The 8,486-nt window shown below is 32.0% G+C and overlaps 1 non-coding gene across 1 annotated transcript; it reads left to right on the top strand.

Moving 5' to 3' along the window:
• The first annotated feature begins 8,047 nt into the window (after window positions 1–8,047).
• On the top strand, window positions 8,048–8,120 carry Trnam-cau. The gene has a single exon. It is a non-coding gene; the product is annotated as a tRNA-Met (tRNA).
• Window positions 8,121–8,486: the final 366 nt, after the last annotated feature.

The following is an 8,486-nucleotide window of genomic DNA, read 5'->3' as shown; positions in this document are numbered from 1 at the left end:
TTACAGGAACACTGAAGCGTATATATTGTATTTTTTATTCGTTTGTAACGGTAAAAATGTTAGTGCTAGTTCTTAATTTGAATAAAAACTTGATACTATAATTATAGTAAGCAATAGAATTTATATTAATTCTAGAAGTCAGTTAGGCTATACTATCTCTTCAAATAATATATTTTCCTAGCTACAATCTTCCCTGCAATGAATGCTACGAACGTAGATTTATGACAGATATAATTTTCCAATTTTCCAAAGCAATGTTTCGTTGTAAAAGGCGTAGCAGTTCACAGCATACATTCTTCTATCGTTGGATATTCTTGTTAAGGATAGTGTATTTGAACCAGCTGAATAGTTTCAACTGATAATTTTAATGTATTGTAGATATATTATGGGTAAGTATAAATATGACGAACCTCAACTTAAAAGTAATGTGTGTAAGATTTTTTTAATAATACTACATTTAAAAATATCAAGATTAAAAAAAAAGTTTACAATACTTTCCTTTTTAAATATAAATAAAAACGAAAAAAAACCTAATAGATAAGTACGCAAACTTATTTCCCTAAATTCTGTATTTTTAAATTATGTGTTATACTACAGATCTATTCACTTACAAAGGACCTTCCCCGCTAAGTTATCGGCGTGCATTAGTAAGAGTGAGGCTCATGCTTATATGACTAGAGTGTGATGTCTTATGTAAGAAAAAAGGCAAAAAACACGAATTAAATTATATTAATTGTTGTTGCGTGTTAATGCACGTCAATAATTTAACATGGCGGGCGTCTTTGTGAGTGATACAGAGTTACAGTGAACAGATATTTTTTTTTAGATACGTATTATTCTGGTATCTAATACAGTTACAGCAATACGATGTCATATTCAAACGCTGCAGAGGAAACGTCGTATCACGGGAGGAATCAAACGCCGGAAACGGAAAGAAGCGTATTTTTCGAATTTGAATTTCGAACTCCGGCTACTTCCGCAGCGGAAACTGAAGCATTTACGGGATGGAAGTTTTAAACGGTATAAAATTCGGAATTTGAATTTGAATTTATTATTTACAAATGCGGTTGAATTATTACTTTGTGATTTCGTAACAATTACAATTTGAATATGTGTTGTTAATGTCACATTTTAATATCAGACTTTGTCTCAAACAAAGGCCACAGGTGGAGGTCAATAAAAATATAAAATTTTAATTAAATGTTAGACTTTTCAATTAGAGCTTCGTGCGAGCCCAGCTGTGCAAATACCACCCACTCGTCAGATATTCTACCGTCAAACAGCAGTACTCAGTATTATTGTGTTTTGGTTCGAAGGGCGACTAAGCCAGTGTGACTACATGTACAAGGGACATAACATCTTAGTTCCCAAGGTTGGTGGCTCATTGGTGATGTAAGGAATGGATAATACAGCGCCATTGTCTATGGACGGTGGTGACCGCTTACCATCAGGTGCTTTGGTCATCCACCTACATATATCATAAAAAAATCACTACTAACTATACAGGAAATATATTGACTATGTTTAAAATACCTAATTTAATTGGTGGAGAACATAAGCTTCTGAGTTTCTAAGCGGTTCTTCTCGGCAGGATCTACGTTCTGAACCGTTGGTAAAATTACTAACCGTTCAATCTTAGTAAGATGCGTACAAAATTATATTTCAATTGTACAGTATCGGTAGGCGGACTGGCAAATGGGAACATGATGGTAAGTGGTAATCTGCCCATAGACATTAGTGCGCTATGAAATTTTTACCATTTCTAATATAACCAATGTGCCACCTACCTTTGGAACTGAGATGACGTCCATATGCTTGTACACTGGTTCACTGATCCTTAAAGTCATATGTTTCGTATATTACAATGTTTATATATGTACTCGTATATATGTTTTCAGCATATATAATTTTTTATTTAGTATGGTTTCATAACGCAATTGTAGTAAGTGGTTATCGACGCAAAACGTTTTGAAGGTTCTGATTTGAATCTTATATCGTTACACAAGTTATCGATTAACGAGGCACTGGAGTTAATTTTTATATTCTTAACGCCTGTGAATGAAATCTGAGCAAGATTTTGCTATACAATTTAAAAATCCGTCAATTTATTCTCAAAGGTAATATTCTCTCCTGGCACACACTTTTCACATGGCAATAGAATATATACACATAGTATATCTCCGTAGAATTGTAAATACCGTTAGATTATAAAAAGCTGCATTATTTTTTATTACTATATGGTATAAGTTATAACATTTATATGACAAAATTTTACTTATCTATAAATTGTACCCATGCGAAACCGCGGCGGATCGCTAGTATGTAATTTGAAAAGGGCATTCCTGCAGTAGTTCGATGTAGCCTTTCTCAATAAGCGACCTATCTAACGCTTTGCTTTAATCTGAATTGTCTTATTCACTATAGACGACGATGTTGATGTCATTAATAATAATAATAAGTTAAAAATACAATATTACTATAAAACTAACAAATGGGGATTTTACTAACACGGCTTGTTCAAGTATAATTAACTTTTTTTTTAATTTATACTTAAATTTAATTGTTTTTGAACATACCTGTTGTTCAATTTATACATTCTAACTAAACTCTTTAGCTGGTTTTCTTTTAGCGGTTCTTCTCAGGTCTGAAGTCTGAACAGCTGGTAGATTTAAGACATTATCAATTTGCTACTTACTTCTATGTTGAATAAAGGTTATGCATTTAAATATCGAAACAGTCTTAGAATAGTAAAATATCGATTTACGAAAAATTAAAAAAAAATGTTTCAATATCAGATAAATTACGTCATCAAATATTGACTTAAGAACGTCAGAAATGGCAACCTGTGTATGAAAGCAATTCCAAGTATAAATTAAAAGTTAGAAAAGATCATGTTGAACAAGACAATTCCATAAAAAGTAAACATTCTTCAAGTTGATTGAATGATAACAATATGTAACACGAGACCAATCAAATCTCACTTAAGGGCAAATATCTTGTAAAAGAAAATTTCAATTTACATATGTTTGGGGAATGCCCGAGGCCGATCTGAGCAAATTGAGAGAAATACCACGTATTACGTTTGATTTTATTTTACAATTTCTTTCCGATAACGCCACAACGATAACGTCTTAAAGTGAAACATTTGTGAGTTATTTTGATATCTATGACGTTTGGAATATGACTGATTTTTCACTGGGCTATATTTAATCCTAGTACAATGTTTTTAAAAACATACGATCGAATTTAACGATATAAATTGTTATTTTTATTTTGATTGACGTTATCTTATCTTGTTTTGTTTTTTTTCATATTTTCGATATAATTTGCTTTGAGTGTCTGAGCTGTCAAAAAGGTTACATACTAAAGAATCAAACTTAAATAATATACATGTGGACAAATATAATCATATTTCTCTCTGAAACATGATGAGTGTTTAGTTATATTAACTCTAAATTATTTCAATGAATGGCAATATTTTTTTCCAAATGATGGTCATTTACTATGTCAATTGATATTAAAATTTTTTTTTTTAATGCAACATATTATGTAGGTAACTTTTTTTACATAACAAAGCCAAATACATTCATAAATAAAATAACACAGCGAAAAGAAACGCAACGATAAAACACGCAATGTCATTCCGTATGTTTTCAAATATTCGGGGAAACAGGAGCTAATGTTTGATTCTTGATGCTTGATGTGTATCGAATGTGTCTTTTTGTGTCGTAATGGTGTGGGGTCCGGAGTGCCCTTAAACGATGTTATTGATGTTGCCAGATAGATACGTCGCCTTGTGCGGATTCAATGGGATTTCTGTGATATGGTAATCTTGTTTTTTGGTAAGCAATGCAATCTTGTTATTTTATACGTGTAACACAAATGTAATCAAACGTTTTGGTTTCATAAATGTATTTATGTTCATGATGCAAATATTTTCTTTTATAAGCATATTAGTTTATTGAATCAGTAAAGTTTAGTTTTGATCTATCTACTAATTAATAATTATATATAACGAATCCTTAAAAAATCATAAAGAGCCGAGATGGCCCAGTGGTTAGAACGCGTGCATCTTAACCGGCACCACTGAAATTTAATGTGCTTAATTTGTGTTTATAATTCATCTCGTGCTCGGCGGTGAAGGAAAACATCGTGAGGAAACCTGCATGTGTCTAATTTCAACGAAATTCAGCCACATGTGTATTCCGCCAACCCGCATTGGAGCAGCGTGGTGGAATATGCTCCAAACCTTCTCCACAAAGGGGGAGGAGGCCTTTATCCCAGCAGTGGGACATTTACGGGCTGCTAATGTAATGTAAAAAAAAAAATTAATATGAAAAATTTCTCATTAAATTAAAAATACCAAAACAAGGAACGACTTAATTCAATAACCACTAAGCGCAGTCTCTGAATGTTGGCCGGCATCAGGATATTTTATACAGATCAGTACCAAACGTACATCAGAAAAACTAAATATAATTCCATACGCATCCATAAATTTACCTCTAAATAAATAATAAAAAAAAAATCATATAATAATATGTGAGTCCCATCACGTACTACCGACTGGGTATGATCCTTCAAACAGTAAGGTACATTCGTCATACTTACATTTGTATTTACCTACCACGCGTAAACGGTGGTAAATAGACTTAGTGATTTTTAGACGTGGCAATTGATAAAGAATTATATTTCTTAACTTTTTAATACTTGACAGCAAAATGAGCGGGAACTGTTTATAGTATTACTATTATTAAAAATTTCTCTAAAGTCATTTATTAAAAATCCTCGCCATTTATCAGAAAAATATACCTTCTGTCGTCATAAGCGCGTCAGTTAGATTCCTTGATAAATAACATATTTGAAAGGAAATATTAAAAAGTAATAATATGCTTAATGGCTTCGGTAATAAGCATGTTAGTTTTTTAAATGGTGAAACTTTTCGATCTTAATGCTGTACAAACAAAACATTTGATTAAAATCTCATTGACTTGCAATTATTTGTATTATAGTTAATAAAATATTATAAATTTTGATGTAACAAATATACATCTTCTTAAATTATTCGTATATTTTTATCTCTATTGAGATATACGATTTGTAAATAATGTATATTTTGATCTACACTATAATTGCTGACCTGCACTTTGATTATCGTAGTCGAAAAAAAGTGGCCAACAGTTGACCAGTACACGCACACTAGTAAAGTATTATGATGTTTGGCGAGTCTCAAGCGTAGCTGTCATACACACCAGGAAAATAAAGATTGTTCGTTTGTTTTAGATATTTTGTAGTGCTACTAGAGAGTAGTAGAGAAAATTTACATTTACATAACCGGCACTATCTAAAAAATAAGATTTCAAAAAATTAAAAATCACAATGCCATGTCTATATGTTTATAAGGTCTACATTAGACATCGCAGAATCACGTACAAGTCATTCGCCACAGTAAGAATACGACTGTTATATGATATGCTTTATCTCCGGATCCGAGGATTTTTACGAGCAAATCCACGGGATATGCAATAGCTAAGGGCTAATGAACCATCACACTACCCTTAATAAGTTACGTGAACACAGACAGGTAGTACGCAATAACTAATATGGGGAACAACGAAAGTGACATAAATTCCTTATTTCTAAATGAAAGATTATTTCTAACATATATAAAGTAATATCTGTAAATTTCCCACTGCTGGGCTAAAGGCTCTTGTTATTTTTGAGAAAAAGGGAGAAGGAAAACTTGGATACACGTCGCAGGTTTTGAAACTGCACGTGAAGGCTTCCTCACGACGCTTTCCTTAAAATTACACAACATTTTTAAACAAATCACTCAAGGCAGTCCTTAGTAAAATTATACATCGATAAATTACGTACTTTGCAGATGCCTTCTCTCATTTAAAGAGAAAGCATCTGCCCAGCACAGCAATTAGACAAAACACAAATTAATCACATGAATGATCAGTTGTGTTTGATATATTGAAGGCAAGTTGCCTTGAGTTAAGATTCACGCGAAATATCCTCTTGGCCTTTTCGGTTTTAAAGTCAAATAAATAAAACGATGCATAAAAAAGTACTTTTAAATCATAATTTTACGAGCTTCATAAAACTTAAAGCTGCAGCCAGCTCGGAATATAGATTCTAACAATAAGAACTGGGCTGAATCCTAGCACTTATTGTTTAAAAATAATGCATCTTATTGAATATAATACATTTATGATATATTTATGATAAGAGCGTGAAATAATATTTTATTTATTTTTGTTGACAATATGCGAATTTAATTGTGAGTAATAAATACAAAGATAACTATGATGAGATACAAAGAAAACTTTTTATCACATATTCAACCTTCAAACCAATTGCTGAAAATTGTCAACATTGTTGTGTACCGGTTTGAAGGGTGAGTGATCTATCTGATATCGTAACTACAGGTATACTGGATCATGGCATCTTAGTTCCCAAGGTTGGTTGATGGCACATTTGTGTTGCATGGAAAGGTTAATATTTGTCACGACGCCAATGTCTATGTGACCACTTATTGTCAAGTGAATCATTTATTAGGTATAAATGGTTCACTTTTATATATAAAAATAAATCTCAATAGCTAACCGGTATAAAAGCTGTCTAGCGATTTGGACGACACTGATTTTTCACCACAGTAAACTCTAATGCCAATCTCGAGATGAATTATGAACAAACAAATAATGGACGTGAAAACTAATAGGTGCTTGCTGGTGTCCGAAGACTGCCATCTTTGGCAAAGATCGATTGTGTAATCACTGAGCCATCTAGGCTCTTAGCATCTCTATGGGCAAGTGACTCGGGGAAATTACAGTGAAAAATCACGTAACTTAGTTTATACATATAACAACCTATTTTATAAATTTTTAATCAGACTTCTCGTTACTTGATCCATTAATAAAACTGACCTTTCAACTGACCTTTACAATCAATACATACTGATTATAACTGTGCTTTAAAAAATCCACTGCAATCCATAATTTACTCAAATACGTTATTAAATAATAAAACGATAAAATATGGAAAAAAAAATATGGAAATCTTACTAAATTCCTATTGAATTATTCATGAAAATAATTTTCCGTTTCATTTAAGACTGAGTGTATTATCAAAATCGCCTCAGGACATAAAAATTTTACCGTCCCTATTTCCTGGTAGTAAAGTGTGGTCATTCTTGGGACGTTACGTTTTATTGAGCTAATAACAGGGTCACCCTACAAATACTTCCCTGCTTATAGATAAAGGTCATGAATGAAAATTGACTTTGTTCATTTTTTTTATTTATTTACTATTCAGAGACACGATATATACTCGTAGTTATAAATAGGCAAATATGTATGTAGGTATAGTTTTATAAATGTATATAATAGTTCAGTACTAATTTCGCCTTATAGTTTTGTCAACCAAGTTTCTTGTTTTAAGGTGCTTGGTGCAGTCAATAGAAATCAAATTGAAAATAAAAATGGATATAAAACTATTAAAACATTCAATCCATACTATATGCCTTTTATTTGGTTACTATCAATCTCGAACTTTTAATTAGTTAGTAAGTTTTTCCTGGAAATAAATCTATGTTTATTAATTGTGCAAGGTTCTAACGGAAATGATAATTAAGAAAATTGCGCAGAAAAATTGAATTTTAAAAGCGTTTATATGTTTACGTGAGTTTCCTAATAGGAAGGCAATAAAACTACAATATAAAAGCGAACCCACGCGAAGTCGGGGCGTGCCGATATGTTTAGTATAGCTATAAACATAACGTGGCGAAAATATAGTAACATATAAGTGAAATACTACAATTTATGAGATCTGAGAAACAATAGTTCCGATTCTTAGACGCTCAATAAGAGAGGATTTTTGGATATTTCCACTTCTTCGATAATGGGGGGGGGGTTACTTTGTGTGATTTATTCTGTATCAATTTGCGACGAACAGTTAGGCGTCTAGGACTTTATATAGGCTGAGAAAAATCATTTTCAACTCAAGCTGTGATAAATACAGTTTTTCAGCGATAGTTTTCATCGCCTCGGTAGCGCAGTAGGCAGCGCGTAAGTCTCATAATCTTAAGGTCGTGAGTTCGATCCTCACCCGGGGCATAGTTTTTATATTGCGAAATTTACAGAAAAATCAACGTGTTTTTTTATTTTTATTTTTTCGATAACAGCTTCTTCGCCGTTTAAAATGACATTTTTTTTTCGCATATCCATAATGGATATCATAGATTAAGCTAAGTTGATATCAAATGTTGTTTATTTGACTTTTGTCCTCTTGTGGTTGCAATAAACTATATACGATGTATGCTATCTTTGTCTCTATCTCTCAAATGTGAAATTAAACATGACAAAACAAGATAAATAAATGTTTAACAAGACACCTGCATATGATAGTATGCTTATTTATAAATTAATTTATTATATAAATAAACAAAAGCGCATATAGAAACAGTGTTCTCTTACAAGTAT

This window comes from Vanessa atalanta, chromosome 20 (genome assembly GCF_905147765.1).
Source record: "Vanessa atalanta chromosome 20, ilVanAtal1.2, whole genome shotgun sequence".
Taxonomy (NCBI): Eukaryota; Metazoa; Arthropoda; class Insecta; order Lepidoptera; family Nymphalidae; genus Vanessa; species Vanessa atalanta.
This window is presented reverse-complemented; position numbering and strand designations above follow the sequence as displayed.